The 16,603-nt window shown below is 38.3% G+C and overlaps 1 protein-coding gene across 2 annotated transcripts in view; it reads right to left on the reverse strand.

The window, feature by feature from the left end:
• Positions 1 to 16,603, reverse strand: part of NCK2 (NCK adaptor protein 2) — an 88,872-nt gene that overhangs the window by 50,636 nt on the left and 21,633 nt on the right. For both annotated transcript variants that reach the window (XM_056328129.1, XM_056328130.1), the window contains one exon: positions 4,721 to 4,792. The gene's annotated coding sequence lies outside the window, so the exon portion shown is untranslated. The remainder of the gene's footprint in view (positions 1 to 4,720; positions 4,793 to 16,603) is intronic.

The following is a 16,603-nucleotide window of genomic DNA, read 5'->3' on the forward strand; positions in this document are numbered from 1 at the left end:
CTGCTTCCTCCTTCAGGAGGGTTTGGGATCACTGACCCTGCACTGATACAGCCCTATCGCACTACACAGTGCTGGCACAAAGACTGCTCCCAGTCCCCACACCCCAAAAGCTTCATGCTGACTTTCCCTGACATAGTCCAATGTTGTACATAGAGGTGTAAGTCATGAATGCTTTCAGCATCTCGGGATGCTCTCCCTGTGAGAGGTTAACTGCGTAAGCTATCTTGAAGAGTTTCTCAGGATCATATTCTAAGCCACATCAGTTGTGCCTAAGAAGTGCAGTGCATATTTAAATCTTCTAACTGAAACTGGTGTAATGCAAGGATATGTTTATTTAGAAGCCACAGAAACAGGGGTTCAATAACCAGTTCTGCCAGTGGCATTCCTCCGAACACTAGTCAAGACACCAAGGTTCGTTGCTGAGTGTTTTGTACTCAATTCACAAATATACTTGGGCACAAGCTTAAACTTAGCTTACTCGTATATATCTATTTTAAATATACATAGCTTAATTCATAGCTATATTCAGAAGCAGTTTTTTGGCTCAGAAAAACTGACATACTGGATGAGAAGACAGCCAAAGTCCACACTGGCTACCAAACCACAAAACTGCTTCCACCAGGAAAAACATGGTCATTGTTTTATTTTTACTGAAGTAAATTTTCATGTATTGATGAAAGCCACAGAGTGTTCTCTGATGAGGAATCCATATGGACTGCTAAAGTGTACTACAAAGGCCATTTGTGGGTCGTAACAGATACCATTGATATCTACAAACCTGAACTGCACCTGGAGCTATCAAAGCAAAAAAAAAAAAAAAAAAAAGAAAGAGACAAATTATTAAATTATTCTTAATAATCTGGTTTGATACTACTAGCAAATAAAAGCATGCCTGTATTTTCATGCAAAGAACTACAATTACTACAAAGAGAAACCAAAAAATAGTAGTAAAAAAATCTAAGGAAAGAAAGTACTAAAATTACATCATTCAGGGAAGATCAATTTACTTGGGGGATACATGTGATTATGGGGGCGTAGGACTGGGATGGAAGTGTTCATCCCTGCTGTCTACAATTGCAGATTAGAAAGCATTATGCCACTAGCATAACGGGCAGTATTCTATAAAGTAATTTATTGTACTAAATGTCTGTAAATATATTTAAGTAATGCTAAAGTTGCATTCAAAGGCTTGAAATCAACACTTTAGGCATCTCAGATAATTGACGTAGTTACAGCAAACTTTTTTTTTTTCAGGGGAAAGAATCCAGACATCCACTCAGTACATACCTCTCATTCTCTTAGTGTCAGAATCAAGATTTCCCCATAACTTACTCACATGAAACACTAAGAATAGGGGTTTTTTTTCCTTGGGTTTAAACGCCTCACAAATCAACAACTCCAAACATGCTAATCCAGAGAAAAATACCAAGAAATATTTTGATACACCACTGCAGACAGTTCCATCAAGTTGAAATGTCTGTGGTGCTTTTTCCTCTTTAAAGGAGGAGGATGATCAGTCCTTTCAGTGTGAGTAGGTCCCCAGTCTCACAAGGTGAGGAGCGCATTTGTGTTGTGGTTGTTCTGAGTATCTTAACAGACTAGGCTTTCCACCAAATGCTGTGGTACTGTAGCCGTTGATACATCTGATCGCAATTTGGCAAATCTGCTGAGTACTAAGACTCTGATAATTGTGCTTGTACCTGTTTGCTTCTGATCTCAGACAATCTCCCTCCTGTGCATGGAGGTATCCCTGAAGAACCAAACAGTACATTTCATAAAGGTGTATGAAGTCTCAAAAAATTACACTATTAAAGAACATTTCCCAGAACAGTTTATCTAAAATAGAAAAAAGAACTGCTGAAGGCACATATTAATATTGCAACCCTTTTTCAAAATATTCTATTGTGAAGATACAAGATGCTGCTTATTTTTTTATTCAAAGATTGCAAGTGAATGAGGAACAAGTTTAAAAGCACAGAATAGCACCACATACAATATGTTCTAAAATTGGTTAAAATGCTTTATGGACAGTTTCAGATTTTTAACAACTTGATGACTGCAATAAACTGCTAGAATATTTGACTTCAACTGTAACTTTATACTAATTTAATTGCAGAAATTATATATTTAATTTTTTTTAAAGGGTGCTTTCCATATAGATTTCTTCCTTTAAAAAAAAACAAAACAAAACACAAACAAACCAAAAAACACCACACACCCAAAAAACCAAACAAGTGAAGAGCCAGCTTGCCCAGCTAGGTAAAAGATAAGCTGGCAGATCTTGACAACCATATACTAATAACACTGTGGTTCTGACTCAACTAAATACTAAAAGGACACATCATTGTCCGCAGTTTGGTGAAGTTTAATAACATTTTGAGTGTAATTTGTGAATCTTTCTTCTGCTCCCAATTGCATTTCCTTTTCAAAGAGCAAAAGATTTACTATGTTCTGGTTCAACAAAGCATTTCAAGTGCAGGCTTTACTGAACCTACACCTGTGCATTCATTTCTCTTCGGCAAAGGCATTAGAATGCTCCATGTTTTGCAAAACCATATCCTTACCAAGCTGAAAACAGTTCATCAGAAACATGCATACAAATGATAGAAAAAGACATAAAATATTAATACAGAAGTTAGATTTTGTTACTGAAATCAAGTGCTGTCTATTGGATACATCAAGCATTCTGGGTAACCTTACTTTAAAAAAAAAAAAACAAAAAAAAAACAACACATCTACAACACACCCCTCTACACCCTACACCTTCCTGCATCAAGGCGTCCAAATAATTCTTCCTCTCCTCCTTTCAATGAGCTATTATCTATTCATTGCCTTTTTGGGAAATATATAAAACCTTCTGTAAACACCTTCCCTTTGGGCACATTTTGTTCCCCTCCCCCCTTCTTGTTTTAAAGGGTAGAAGAAAAAATTACTCATTAAGCCAAATACCACAAAAATAAGTTCAACAAATAAAGATGACCAAAACCATAACCCAGATTCCAAATACCTATTTCCTTGAACAAAGCAGTGGATTTTTTCTTTTTTAATTATTTTCACTGAACACTTAACTGAAAACTAATAAAAAGGACAAGAAAGATTCCAGATATAAAAACTCTAAAGCGTTTTGTATTGCACATTTGAAATAAGTACAAAATTTGGGCCTTAGTCAGTAAAAACAACCTTAATTTTTAGTAGAAATTTTAGTAGAAAAATTAGAATAATTTTAGTTTGATTAAGTCTACAGTTTGATGAATCATTGGCTTTAGGAGCATGTGTTCTTTTGTTTTTACATTAACAGCCCTTTCAAGAATATTTTAGTTTTGCTACCTAAACGACATGCAGAAAGTATGAAGAAAACTTACTGGACTTTCTACTCCAGAAAATTGTTATTTTCTCACTATTAGTCTTTAAACATAAATACAAAATGTTCAAGGCTATACTCTCATCTGTTGGAAAGGCCAGGGTTATAAATTCTTTCATTACATTTAGAGACACGTAACAGATAATTTGAAAATTTAGCACAAAAGCCAATTGTAGCATTTCAAGGCTTTCTATCCTAGTACTTCAGAATTTCCTTTTCAATTTGAAAGAAACAATAATTTGCAGAAACATATGTAGATGTTATACTTAAGACTGGATTGCATTTTTAATTCTAACTGGTTCACCTGCACTTTATTAAACAAATTAAGGTTAATTTCAACATCTGATAACACTTCATTGAACAATTATTTAACAGAACTCTCAACAAATATCAAGGCACATGAGGACTTCATACATTGTTTTCCATTTGAAGGCTCCAAAATATCAATAATTAGCCTTCATAGCTACCTTCTGAAGAAGGTAACATTATTTTTATTTTATAAACAAAGGATTTGAGTAAGAAATAATAAATCCACCTGGTAAAGTAATGATTGATACTAAGACTCCCAGTTTTCTGTTCCATGCTGCAGCCACTACAATTTCATTTGGCGTCCTGCCTTTTTGCTTTTATTTTTTGGTACAGTTGTAATGAGGTTTCATTTTATTAAAATTTTCTGTTAAATCTCTGCTAAGCCACTCAGATCAACTACAGTTACTAGAACCAGAAAACAGCGTACATGAATTAACAGAAAGAAGATAGCCAAGACTTTATGAAAGATGAATCCTATGGAAAACGTCAGCTTCATTAGGTTACTTCATGTCTTCCGAGCTAGACTGGGAAGATATTCTCTATATATGGAATGCAATTCTGTTCTCCTCTCACACAAAAGCCACAGAGTTTCTCTCCTCTCAATACTTTATAAGCTATTACTTAGTTTTTAGAATTCAATCGAAGAAAAATATTAAGCGTGCTCCACCACAGGCTATGGATGGCTGCCACTCCTCCACACTTCCCACACCACCGTGTCCAGCACACAGTGCCTTCAGGTGACAATGTCCCAAGTCATAGCAGTAGGTAACAGGAGACGGGAGCCAAAAAACAATGGTAGCAATAACCACCACTTAGTTAATAGTCTGAGCCTATCCTTTTTTCTTGTCTTTTTTTTAAAGTAAGAGCTAAAACTGATTTGTCTCAGATCACTGAAGCAAAAAGACTTGCTATGTAATCATCCATCCAGCAGTTAAAAAAAAAAATAAATATCACAAGTACTACACTACATAAAAGCAAAAAACAAGCAATATCTCCAGTTCGCTCGTTATCTTTAGCTACAAAGACAGCTACTGCAGTTGAACCACTCACCTTTAGCACACTGTTAAAAGGCTCCAGGCAGTGAAATGCAGGACTTTCCAACAAAGTTATGTACACCACAATCTGAAACAACAAACAACACATATTTTAGTAAACTCCGAAGACCTTTAGCTAGGTAGTTTAGCTTTCATACTATCAAAATTTCCTAAGAGATGCTGAAGAGCAGGCAGAATAGCTCTAACTTGATACACCTGTTTAGCATATATAGAATCTATCTTCATATTTAACTCTTCTCCACCAATACAAGGTCAATGTAACCACAGACAATCCAAACCATCTAGGCAAAAAGGCAACTACAAACCCAGCCATCACAATACAGAGAAAAATCAGTCACGAAGTGGAATTAAAAATTCAGCCCAGTTTTAGAAAGATTACATTTTTTAAAGTGAAGGAAACAGTAGTTATTTTAACTTGCCCATACTTCCGAAAAAAAGGAAAACTATTATACTTGAAAAACTAAGGTACATCAGCAAAAGCAGAGCCCACAATTTTGTGGAGCATGACTATTTCCACTGAGGAGGCACTCAGACACATTTTGTTGTGTAATCCAGCTGGATTACTACCACATGTAGTTTGAAGCTCTCTTGGGACCAACAAGAGTGAGCTCTGACAGCAGTGGTGAAGCTGGTCATAGAGCTAGAGAACTCCATTAAGGGAGATGCTGGCTGGATGTAAAGAAGCCATGAGGATGGCTAAAGCACAGCCACATGCCCCCTGAGAACTGACAGACCTTCTTCCTGGGAGACTCTCAAATGGACCTCCTGGACATGGCCCCAGCTGTGGCCCTAGCCCTGCTGGGAGCTGGACGGCACAAGCTTCCACAGCTCCCTCCTGGCCTCCACTGTTCTGTTAAGTATTTCTAGCCACAAAAGTAATCTTTCAGAAGGGACTTCAAAGTATTTAAACACTTGTTTCTGTTTTTTAATGATGCTTCTAACTCCTTAGGTTGTCTGAAAAATTCAGGCAGTGTAAACCCATTAAGATCCAATTCAAAGAGAAGGAAAGAATTCTGAGCATCTTCCTCCACCGCAGATCCTAATTCGTAAGGACGATACATTGCAACTCCTACTCAACCTGAGACTACTCAGGCAAAAATGTTTCTGTTCGAAGTCTTCTCTGAACAGATTCCAACCAGTTACCACTCTACAAAAGCACCCTATGAAGAAATTCAATTAAAAAGAGCAATTCATCCAGTGAGCCTGTGCATCATGATGAAGGGGGGTAAAAAAGTATTGACAAAGGTATTATAAATGCCTTACACAGATGTTTAGAAGTGAGATTCAGACTTCCACCTATTAGTAAGGGGAGTAACAGAACTACTGAACCCAAAGTTTGACAAACATTTAAGCGCAAACATATTGTTAGGGGGTAAAGCACATGACAGTCCCTGCCCCTCAGCTCCATGGTGGCTCACCCCTTGCTCTCCAGCACCTGCGATGAGAGCCTAAGCACTACTGGCCCTCCTGAAAAACACACAAGGAAAAAACAAAACAGAGAGGGGAAAATTGTGACGAAGTATTATTCAAACAGAAGAGCCTCCTGATCCAGTTCAGTCCCTGAATGAAGATATGCCTGTAACGGCACAGGGCACTGGAGGGTGACCTACCCACCTTCTCCCCGGCCAGGGTGCTGCCTCACTGCCTGATCCTGGTTTTCAGCTTTCTGCAGACACAGAGCATGGGTATTCACACTTTGCTGTATCAGTTTTCCTACCCGGTTACAGACCTCGACTGCATTCTTGCTGAAAATTGCTCTATATTTGAAATTATAGGACAGATAGCAAGTAAATGGGAAAGATACTTTAATAAATGAAGCAACATTAAAACCCTGAGGCAGGGCAGATTTATTTTTCTACTGGTTGATTGTTCTGTAGTACATGTTTTTCCCCTGTCAATAACACAAGAACATTTTAAATATAAGGGAAAAAGTGAGAAAATAAAAGTCACTTCATTTTTTGTTATGAGATCTTCTGAACAGAACTATCTTTCCCCTTCCTACCTCACAAATCTTCTACTGCCCATTACCATCCACCACTGAAGTACTGTACCAAGCTTCTGATTGTCTGGGGTTTTTTGGTTTGTTCCTTAAAGAAAACCCAACACCTCTCTCAATTATTGCTTCCACCTTCACAAATGCGCATTTGCATATAGAACTCGCGTTTGAAACCGAGCTGAAAAACAGTACTGTTACTCATCAATACCTGAAAAACTAACCTTGTATTATTAGTCAACTGGATAGGAAGCACAGTTGGGGAAAATAAGTATCCAAATTCCATCTAAACACATAAGAAAAGAATGAGTCATGTGTTTATCTCAATATAACAATGCTAGCTTCCTTCTGTACAGCAAGAATAGTTTTATTTTCACAGCTCAAGTAACATAAATCAAAAGTAGCTCAGGACATTAATGGTGATAGTGCAAAGAGTCAAAGGAAGAAGATGCACAGGAAAACTTCATTGCTACCATCATTTGGATTGAAATAAAACCATGGTAGATAACAGACACATGAGTGCAAGATGCCGACTGGTCTCAGTCGTCTCTGGGCTCAATTCCATTGCATTGTGACCTCATTTCCTATTTTTCTCCTGGTAAAAACCTTAACTTTGCTATGGAAAAGACAGAGGAATTTTTTTGCTGCAAGTCACACTAAGAGTCACTTCCCCAGAAGAGTAACCAGTTTCCATCACACACTCCCACAGCCCAACACTTTGCCTGCAATGTTGCGACTTGCAGAGTGACTCAAACGCAGTATGGAAACCTGGGCCTTAAATAATTCACTTATATTCTAAATATGTTCCTTGAAACAATCTTTCAGTTATAGAAGTTCAAGATCTTTCTTCTCAAAGGGCAGTAAATGGAAACAGTGGTTGGGATTTGGGACTATCTGCCCTCAGGCAGAGGGTTTGCAACATACGTGGCAGTTTCTGGTTCTGCTGATGTGTCCTACCCGGGCAGGACTGTATGTGATAGCAAAACAAGGGTGGGGAATGAATAGTTAAACTTTGAGAGTACAAAAAAATCTCCATCAGCCTTCAAAAGCTTTGGAGCACACATGGCAAATACTTACTGCCCACCCAAAAGACAAACTGGCACATCAGAAAACTTGGGAAATGAAGTCAACAACTTTCTTGAAAGGCAGCAAGGCAAACAAAAGCATAGAGCTGGGCAGTCACCCCATGGTATCACCAGTGCCCGTCACTACTGTACCACCTAGCGTGATGTCCATTTGTCATATCTCAACCCTAAAGCCAATACTACTGCAGTAACGTCAGCCCCGGCTGCATGTAAAATGTCACAGTTCCTAACCACTCATGACTGCCTTCATATTCTATGCTTAGCATGAGGCTCAGAGCAGAGGAACAGGAGACAACAACAAGGAACAGGAATTGGCAGAGTATAGGAATTCGATGAACAAGTGATTACAAACATGCAAGGCAGGAACGACAAATCTGTCTGCACTTGAACAGCAACATCAGTCACTCAGCTTTTTTCTAGACCCAGGTCTTCCTGTACAAGGGCTATACTAAAGTGAAAAGTACTTTTGAATAGTCAGAAATAAAAGTTTGAACCCGATGCCAGCAAACAAGCACCAGAAGATAAATATCAGTAACGTCCAATATAATAAACACTGTACATTTAACTGTGTAGTCTTTAAAGATTACAACCTTAAGAGTAAATCTGTGCTTTTGTAATGATTACAAGTAACATCCACAGTTACTAACCATGTTTCCTTTCACTAATAGCTCTAATGTGCCCCATTTTCTTTATCCCCATGGCTAAAATCCAGATTCAGCCTTACAATGACTACTTCAATGACAATTCTCTCAGGCTCTCTTCTCAATACCTGACCACGTCCTATTTAAATTCTGACATGAAATAGCTAAAATAATCTCTTTGATAGTTAATATGCTAATACACAAGAATGACCTGACCATAAACCTGTACTACACAGACTGGGAGTTTTAACTCCAATGGTAAGGCATTCAAATGACTCCAATAACTATGATAAAATTCAACAACTGATGTATTACTGGTGACCTTCTGGAGAACAAATGAAAAGCATCACGTTAATACAAATTCTCCTGTGGAAAAGATCAAGCTGGCAATCTGCCAGTTCATTACACCATCTAGCTCCACTCCAACATTAAATATTGCCTTCCTTTGTAATTGACTGAAATACGCTGGAGCAATTGCAGGTAACCACTTTGGGCTATTAAAGTATTCCATTAAGACTTCTCCATTAGGCAGATACTTCAAATGAAGTTACATCAAAACAGGCTATGTTCAAAATATTTTAACTATATAGACAATTGGGCAAGCAAAATCCAGTTCCGTGGAGCAGCAGATTCAGCAGAGATCAGCCTAAGCACTCAAAAGCTCAATGCTCGATTACTTAAAGTGAAAAAAAAACCACCAGGTTTACTGAAGACTCTAGTATATGCTTAGTATTTTAACCAGCTAGTCAGATATAACCTCACAAAAATCACTTATTACCTTATTCTAAAGCTAAGAAAATGGTCATGTTAAAATATGCAGTAAATTCTTTAACTCTGATAAGTCAAGGCATTAATTCAATACTACATTTTAAAACTAAGTATGAAACAGAGAAAACAAAGGAAGACTGGTTCACATTGTATTTAAGATTTTTAAAAAGGCTGCAAATTGCAACATTGCATTACGATGTGTATAACATTCTAAAAACAAACAAAAGAATGAAAATCCATTCATGCTAGATACTCTACACAGCTAAGCGTTTCTCGTCTTAAGATCACAGTACCTTAATGGCAAAGAAGGAAGTGAAAATGGGGCACAAGAACAGGTTCACTGCCTTGCATGCAGAAAAGATTGTCAGATACTAAAACACTGGAAAAGATTTAAGCCTGTACGCCAGTTCTGAAAATGAGACTAGCCCCTGAAGCAAAGACAAGCTTCTGTGTTTAAATGGGCTTTTTTAAGCGGTCCAGGTTTGGAGCCATCACTAGAGGCTATAAGGGTTAGCCTAAGAAATTTGGGTCTCTTCTGAACAGTGCAAAAGCAGGAGGTTGTGTATCGCCTCTGTGCTCTAGCATACAAGAGCTGTAGTACACCCCCTGGCCATGCAGCCTTATCAAAGAGGAAATGATTAGACAGGTATCGTTTGCTGCTCAAACAACTAGCCCCCGCCCCCCCGCCCTCTCCCCCAAACAACGATTTTGGGACAGGGTATAGTGAGAGGAATGCAGCTAGAGAAAGCATGCAATGGCTCACACTTTAACAACACGCAAAGAGGCTACACTGACCTAAATTCTTATTTATCTCCTGCAGTCAAATGCATTTCCTCCGCAGACTCAGATACATTCTCAAAAAACAGGAACACTTTTTACATCTACTTGCACAGCCACCAACTCCCAATCTATTCATGAAACACAAGTAGTTGATTGTCCAAATAATATCAACATTTAAAATACTGTATTTCAAAAACCAACTTTCATTGTCAGCTTCCTCTGTAGTTGCAATTCAAACACATGCATGACTAGCATCTTATTAAACTGGAAATAAATGAGGAGGTTTACATCTGTTAGCAACTGCATCTGCTAAAATTCTGCAATATACATTGTACAGATTCACATTATTTTGTTAAGAGAAACCACACAGTTCTTACATTCTGTCAGCAAGAATTTTTCCCCAAAAGTCCGAGCCATTAAAAACCTAATCCTGATACCAAATTACTACTTAAACTCACTGTAATATGCAAATTTTTTAAATTCCTGGCTTAAGCAGGATTTTCCACTTCCATTTTGATACTTACTGATATTGACCTAATTCAAATTTGATTATGCTGAGCTGCAAACTTCCAGGGCAGTCCCCGCATGAGAAAAGGAAAAAAAAAGAACCAAAAAAAAAAACCCCAAAGCAGAGTGGAGAAATCATAAATGGGAGGCCAGGAAGCCTTCCCCACCATGAGGCTATAAACATGAAAGGACATGTAATCTTGCACTCTCAAAAACAAACAAAAACCCCACCACCAACAAAATTCCACACACACCTGTCTTTGAGGCTGATAACCAAGCATCAAAATAAATGGAAGCCGTGTCCACTCATGGTCTGCAGACTGAAGGAGGCTCACAATAAAGGTACTGTGCCACCAAAATAGCCCCTGGTTTTTTAAGCATTCCTATTCAATAACTACCTGTGAAAGGTCAAGTATTCAAACTCCATTTTATCTCAATTCCCCTATTTTTTTTCTTTTCTACTTACAATAAGGAACAGGAACTCACAATCTTTCTAGTTTTCCTCATTTAAGGGTTTACAAACTGGGTATGGAAGTGTATGTATAAATATCCCTAAAGCCCACATTGGAGAAGCAACAAAGATCTTAAGTTATGCTTAGGACAGCTCTAAGCACCTCAAGAACCCTTATTAATGTATGCTGGTAGAGCCGAGTTACCAATTATAATGGCAGACAAATAAGAAGAAACGAAACTATACATACCCAGGCTGTTCCTAAACTTTGTCTCACAGTATCTTTAAGGAAAGGAAAGGATTATACTTCAACCTTAGGTACTGCTTAACTAAGCAAGCTTCTCAAGGTCATGGTTTGAACACGAGATAATTATTTTGGTTTCCTTAAGGGGATACCTTATTATTCAAATTACAGATTTCATTTTTAGAAACATCTTAGCACTTACAGTTAGATAAGTTTCTTCAGCATTTAGAAATCAGCATTTTATACATATAGTTTAATAATTCACTCAAGTGGAACTTTAGCCTTGTTCCAATCAATACTTTAAATTTTTGTTTGTAAAAACTGCACAGTGACAGTCTTTTCTGTTAAGTAAAATCAGCTCAGAATCTTTGAGGACCTGAGTGGGTAACAACTCATCAACCCAAGCAGCTCCTTCACAAATCTATTTTTCCTATCGCACCTCTGCCATTAAAACGGTTTACACAGACACATATGACCCACCGATCATACCCGTTCTTCCAAACCTCTCTACTAGAGTCAGAGATTTTAATTCAATATTTGTGGGTGTCAGGGCTGTGAAAGATGGCTACAAACAGCACATCAATATACTCTTTACAGCAATCTAGTAATCTGCACATGTCAATTACTGAAAACGCACACCTCCACTGGAAAAAAGGCATTCGCAGATGCTTTTTGGAGAAGTGAAAAACCACAGATTCTGATGAATTAGCTACCACAGAAGGATGCCACGCTAACTCACTATCAGAGAAACGCTAGGCAGAGACACTTGGTTACTGCTGTTGGAAGGGAGACTAATGTTTAAAATAAGCAAATAAATGTCCCATCTACCCAGTCAAAGAAGATTTGCTTTGGGGTACATGTAACAGAAAATGGGACGGACTGTAACAGGGGCTACAGAGAGACTACAGATCACTAATAGTGTAAGGCAGACTTAGCCCACTGGCATTCAAAGTTAAAGGCTGACTGCAACCCTTTCTAGAGCTCCTGTTGGTGGTAAATTATTCGTTCGTTCTTAGGAAAGATTTTCTTTTGGACTATGTGTACAGTCAACACACCACGGTCCGAATTTGAAATAACAGGTGCACTACTGCCTCTGTGCTAAAATACACGGGGGGTAAGGTGATGTTAAGAGGCATAGGTCAAGGTCAGTGGCTGTCTTTGAAACCACCAGGCACATACGGGGAACTGGAAGAAATGCACAGAGCAGATCCTGAGTGACATATTCAAGGAAAACATTGTCAGAAACTTCTTGGTAACTCTCAAACTGCAAAGTGGCAACTTGATATGTTATCTGATAGAACAAGGCCTGGCCTGGGCACTCCCCAACTCCTGTAAAAGCTGTCATCAGCAGCAGCTGCAGCAATCACTCCTTGTACTTGAGCCTGTTCGCTGAAGGTGTTCGGGTTTTACCTTTCCTTCAGGTGCACAGCCACCAGGTACGTAAGGGTGCTGTAGGCATTACTGGCCAAGTAGAGTACCTCATTCTGAAGAGTATACAAGCTCTGCCCTATTCTGTTCAGGCAAACTACATCTGAAGTACTGTCAGCGTAAAAGACAGCCATTTCACTTTGAAGGGATGGCAGAAAGAAGTCCAGGCATCCTGGCTCTCAGGTGATGAAATCTGTAATGACTTCAGCTGAGGAAGCAAGCGGAAGAAATCCCTCTCTACCACCACCAGCAGAAAGACCTGAAAGATTCATTGCTTACTCAAACTTGGTATTTCCTTTACAATGTTAAAAAGCACAGGGCTGTAAAACTCATATAAACAGACATCAAAATAGAACCCATTAGTAAAATTGAGGGAGGGGTAAAAAAAGCCAAAGATTGCAACACAAAACCCCTTACTGAAACTGGAATATGCTGAAATAGTACCTGGTGTTAGAGTTCAGTAATGTATTGATGAAAATTATCTTCCTTGGAAGGAGCAAGACATTTTTGTCTCAATACATTTGTATATCAAAGGCTGGGAAAAACTGGCATTCCAGATTCAAAGTTTTTCTGAGTGTCCTCTGATGGCCCAATTGAAAAAAAAAAACCAACAAACTTCATGTGGTTCAAGCACAAAACTACCAAGACTAGGGGTTCACGACTAAGAGCCAAAGGAAGACAAACACTTGGAACTTAGAAGTGGCTTTGGTTCCTACAGGATTTGGTAGGCGGTATGCACTAGTCAGTGATGCGTGGTACCATAACCATCCTCTTTGGACATGGCAGAATGGCAGTCCCCAGATTCAGCACCTTCAATGTGCAGGTCAAAACAAAACCACCAGGTTCCTCAGATCCACGAAAAGGAACCAACAACTGAGTTCCTAGGATCACTACTTCCCAAGAACACAGTCCCTCAAAAGACCTGCTTTTTCTGTCAAGTTACTAATCAGAAATTGTTGAAGCAGTTTTTGCCTGACCTGCCCCAGAAACATTGCTTTAGGTTGATGACAAGAGAAACATTAACAGAGCTTTGGTTCCACCACAGCATACATCAGCCCTAGCCGCAGGCACTGCTATTATTGCTGTTTGAAAGATAACTAGATAGTCCAAAATCTCCTAATACCCAAATAAAATTTGGCAACCGCCTATATTCTGAGGTTTTCAGCACTGATTTTCTCCCTTTCATGTCTTGTACATGTTTGATGGTGTCTTTTTCTACTCATTTTAATCACACCAATTCAGTAGCAGACTGCAAATGAAAATGCAATAGAAACATTGCAGGCCCTGTAACAATACTCAAAACAATGATTTCCTATGGCAGCTGTCAAATTAATGACATCTCCAAAGCTATCTAAATACAGTATATCTGGGCAGAAATCCAATTATGTCAATTCCGTCTGAATACCCTAAAAGAGAGTCCTACTGGGGTTAGAAGTGGAAATAATTTTAAGCGCAGATTAGCTACATAAGCAGCTCCACACTTGAAACCAGAACAAGGGAACAAAAACCTAAAGGCATGACATTTATCTGGACACAAGGGAGGGGGGGGGGGGGGCGGGAACCAACCTGCTAGACATCTGGCAAAAGGTCAAAGCCAATTACCTTGTCCAAATTTCCTCCTCAAGATAATAGCTTCCAGGTTCACTTATTTGAAAAAAGATGTATTGACTGCAGTAATTAAGAAGATTTCTGCTTACCTCTACATCCTCCACTACTGCTTTGGTTTTTCTAAAACTTCTTTTTCCCAACCAAATATTAACAGCAGTAGTAGAACATGCCAACTTCCCAGAAGCACAAACTGAATTTATCTGAAACCTACATAAAAGAAAATAATATTCTCCTTCTAATATCAGGCAGTAGTGACAAATGGTATTCAGGGCTTTTAATTCAAGAGTATGATTTCTTGCTGCTTTTGCTGCTTTCCTTAAACCATTGTAACCACTCATTTCCTTTTTGCCTTGGAAATGTCTGTGTTACTCCTTAATTATGTGGCAAATTCAGTTTGCTGAACTTTGCCAAAGGACGCTGTTTATTTGTGGTTTTAAAACAGAGAACGACCAAGGTGGGGGTAAAAATAGCTTTCTAATTCAACAAACAAAAAAATACAAGGATTTTTGTTCTCTTTCTTTGCAGGCATATGAAAATAACTTCTTTTGAAACTACAGATAAATATACATTTATCTATTTTTTAAACAAAACTATTCAAGAAACTGCTATGAAACTGAAGAAAAAAAACTACGTGTCAAATAACTGAAGCAATATATATTGGTTAGTAACTACATTTCAACTGGAAACCTTTATCTTTATTATGAATAGATAAATAAACCTTTAAACACATATAAGTGAATGATGATGAAAAATATCAGACTGATTTACACAAAGTTTCTAACCCTGATCTGTCTGTACACAGGAAAGAATGCTTTCAAAAGTAGGGATATAACTCACTGTACATGTATTGCAAGTGCTTCTTCTACCAACATGATACCAAATTCAGGAGAAAGTAAACCATTCATTATGGATGGGCCTATATTTAGGATTGCATGTTCCAGCCTGTGCTTCTTACACCAAGACTCACACTGCTAGAGGTGAGGGGGTTTTGTTGCTGTTGGGTTGTTGTTCTTTTTCCTGAGCACAGGTATTCAGCAAAGTCCAAAAATAAGCTTTTTTGGTGAAAACCTGTTAAGTTCTGAAGTATATAGCTAATTCCAAAAAGAAATTCAAAGAAACGGGTAATACAGAAACGTAGGGTTGCGCTCCAGAACTCACGACATCCTTAATTCAAAGTTGTGCCAATGAAGACCGGCTACCACCTTCACCCATTCAAAGAATTTAATCTCAAAAGCATTTTTAGGCACTTGCACAGAGATTGCTTTGCAAGCCAGCAACTTTGGATATTACCAGTTTAGGCCAAATTCAGATCAGTAACCCACCACATTTTCTGCTGTTAAAACGTAACTTAGAATATCAGACACAATAATTTTAACTAAACTTGTTAAGTTAAAACATACTTTACTGTATTTTTCACAAAATGAAAAATACATTTTATTTAAAATAGCTTCCAATTGAACCATGCAGTCAATGAGGCTATCAGAAACATTTTGGCAAAGCCTAGAACAAAATTCTTCAGCTTCAATTTTTGGGTTTGGGTGGTTTTTTTTCTCTCTCTTTTTTTTTTTTTTTTTTTTTTTTTTAAGTTTAAGAATATATACAAGGAATCCATTTGTTGCCAGTGCTTTATTACAAGAGATTTCATTTTTGCACTTGCTCTCTAGAACACACCGAGCACAGTACCATGAATCCTCCTCTGTGTCACACAGGCACTGCAAATCCAATTACTACTCTATTAGGTCTCATTTAAATCCCATACGGTATGACAATAAACTGAACAAAATGAGCATCAGCACGTTTTTCAACCATCTTTAAAGCATGACATAGATGGCAATCCCAGCTTAATAAAATTTCATTTACAAGGAAGGTAGCTCCGAATTTTCTCTTTGTCTGCCAGGCATTTCAAGTAGACTTGGGAAATGCCACTTCTTCCCACCTTCCCTTGAAGTATCCAGGTGGACATCGCTATTTCATGCTTCTCAAATGCCTGAGCCTTCTGCTTCTGGCACATAAGTTTGCTCAATGTTTAAAACACATGCAAACCCTACCAACTACCACCTACAATTCAACAATTACTCCAAAGGTGTCACAGTTTCTTCCCCCCCACCCCCCCCTCCTTTTCCTGGGTAAGGAACTTTCTGACACAGGGTAACATCAAGTTGGGAAGCACGGAGAGCAAAATCCCACCAGTCTCAAGGGTACTGAAAAGATGATAGTATTTTTAAGTAACCTATTATCCTAGCTGGATGCAAAAAACCTATCATTGTTCAACACTGATGTTCAACACTGTAAATCTGCACAACTTTCAGAAGCTCTGAATACTTTACCACTTCAGTGCAGTTAGTTTATGCATATATTACAAGCATGTGCTCC

This window comes from Falco biarmicus, chromosome 2, assembly GCF_023638135.1.
Source record: "Falco biarmicus isolate bFalBia1 chromosome 2, bFalBia1.pri, whole genome shotgun sequence".
In the NCBI taxonomy this organism is placed as follows: Eukaryota; Metazoa; Chordata; class Aves; order Falconiformes; family Falconidae; genus Falco; species Falco biarmicus.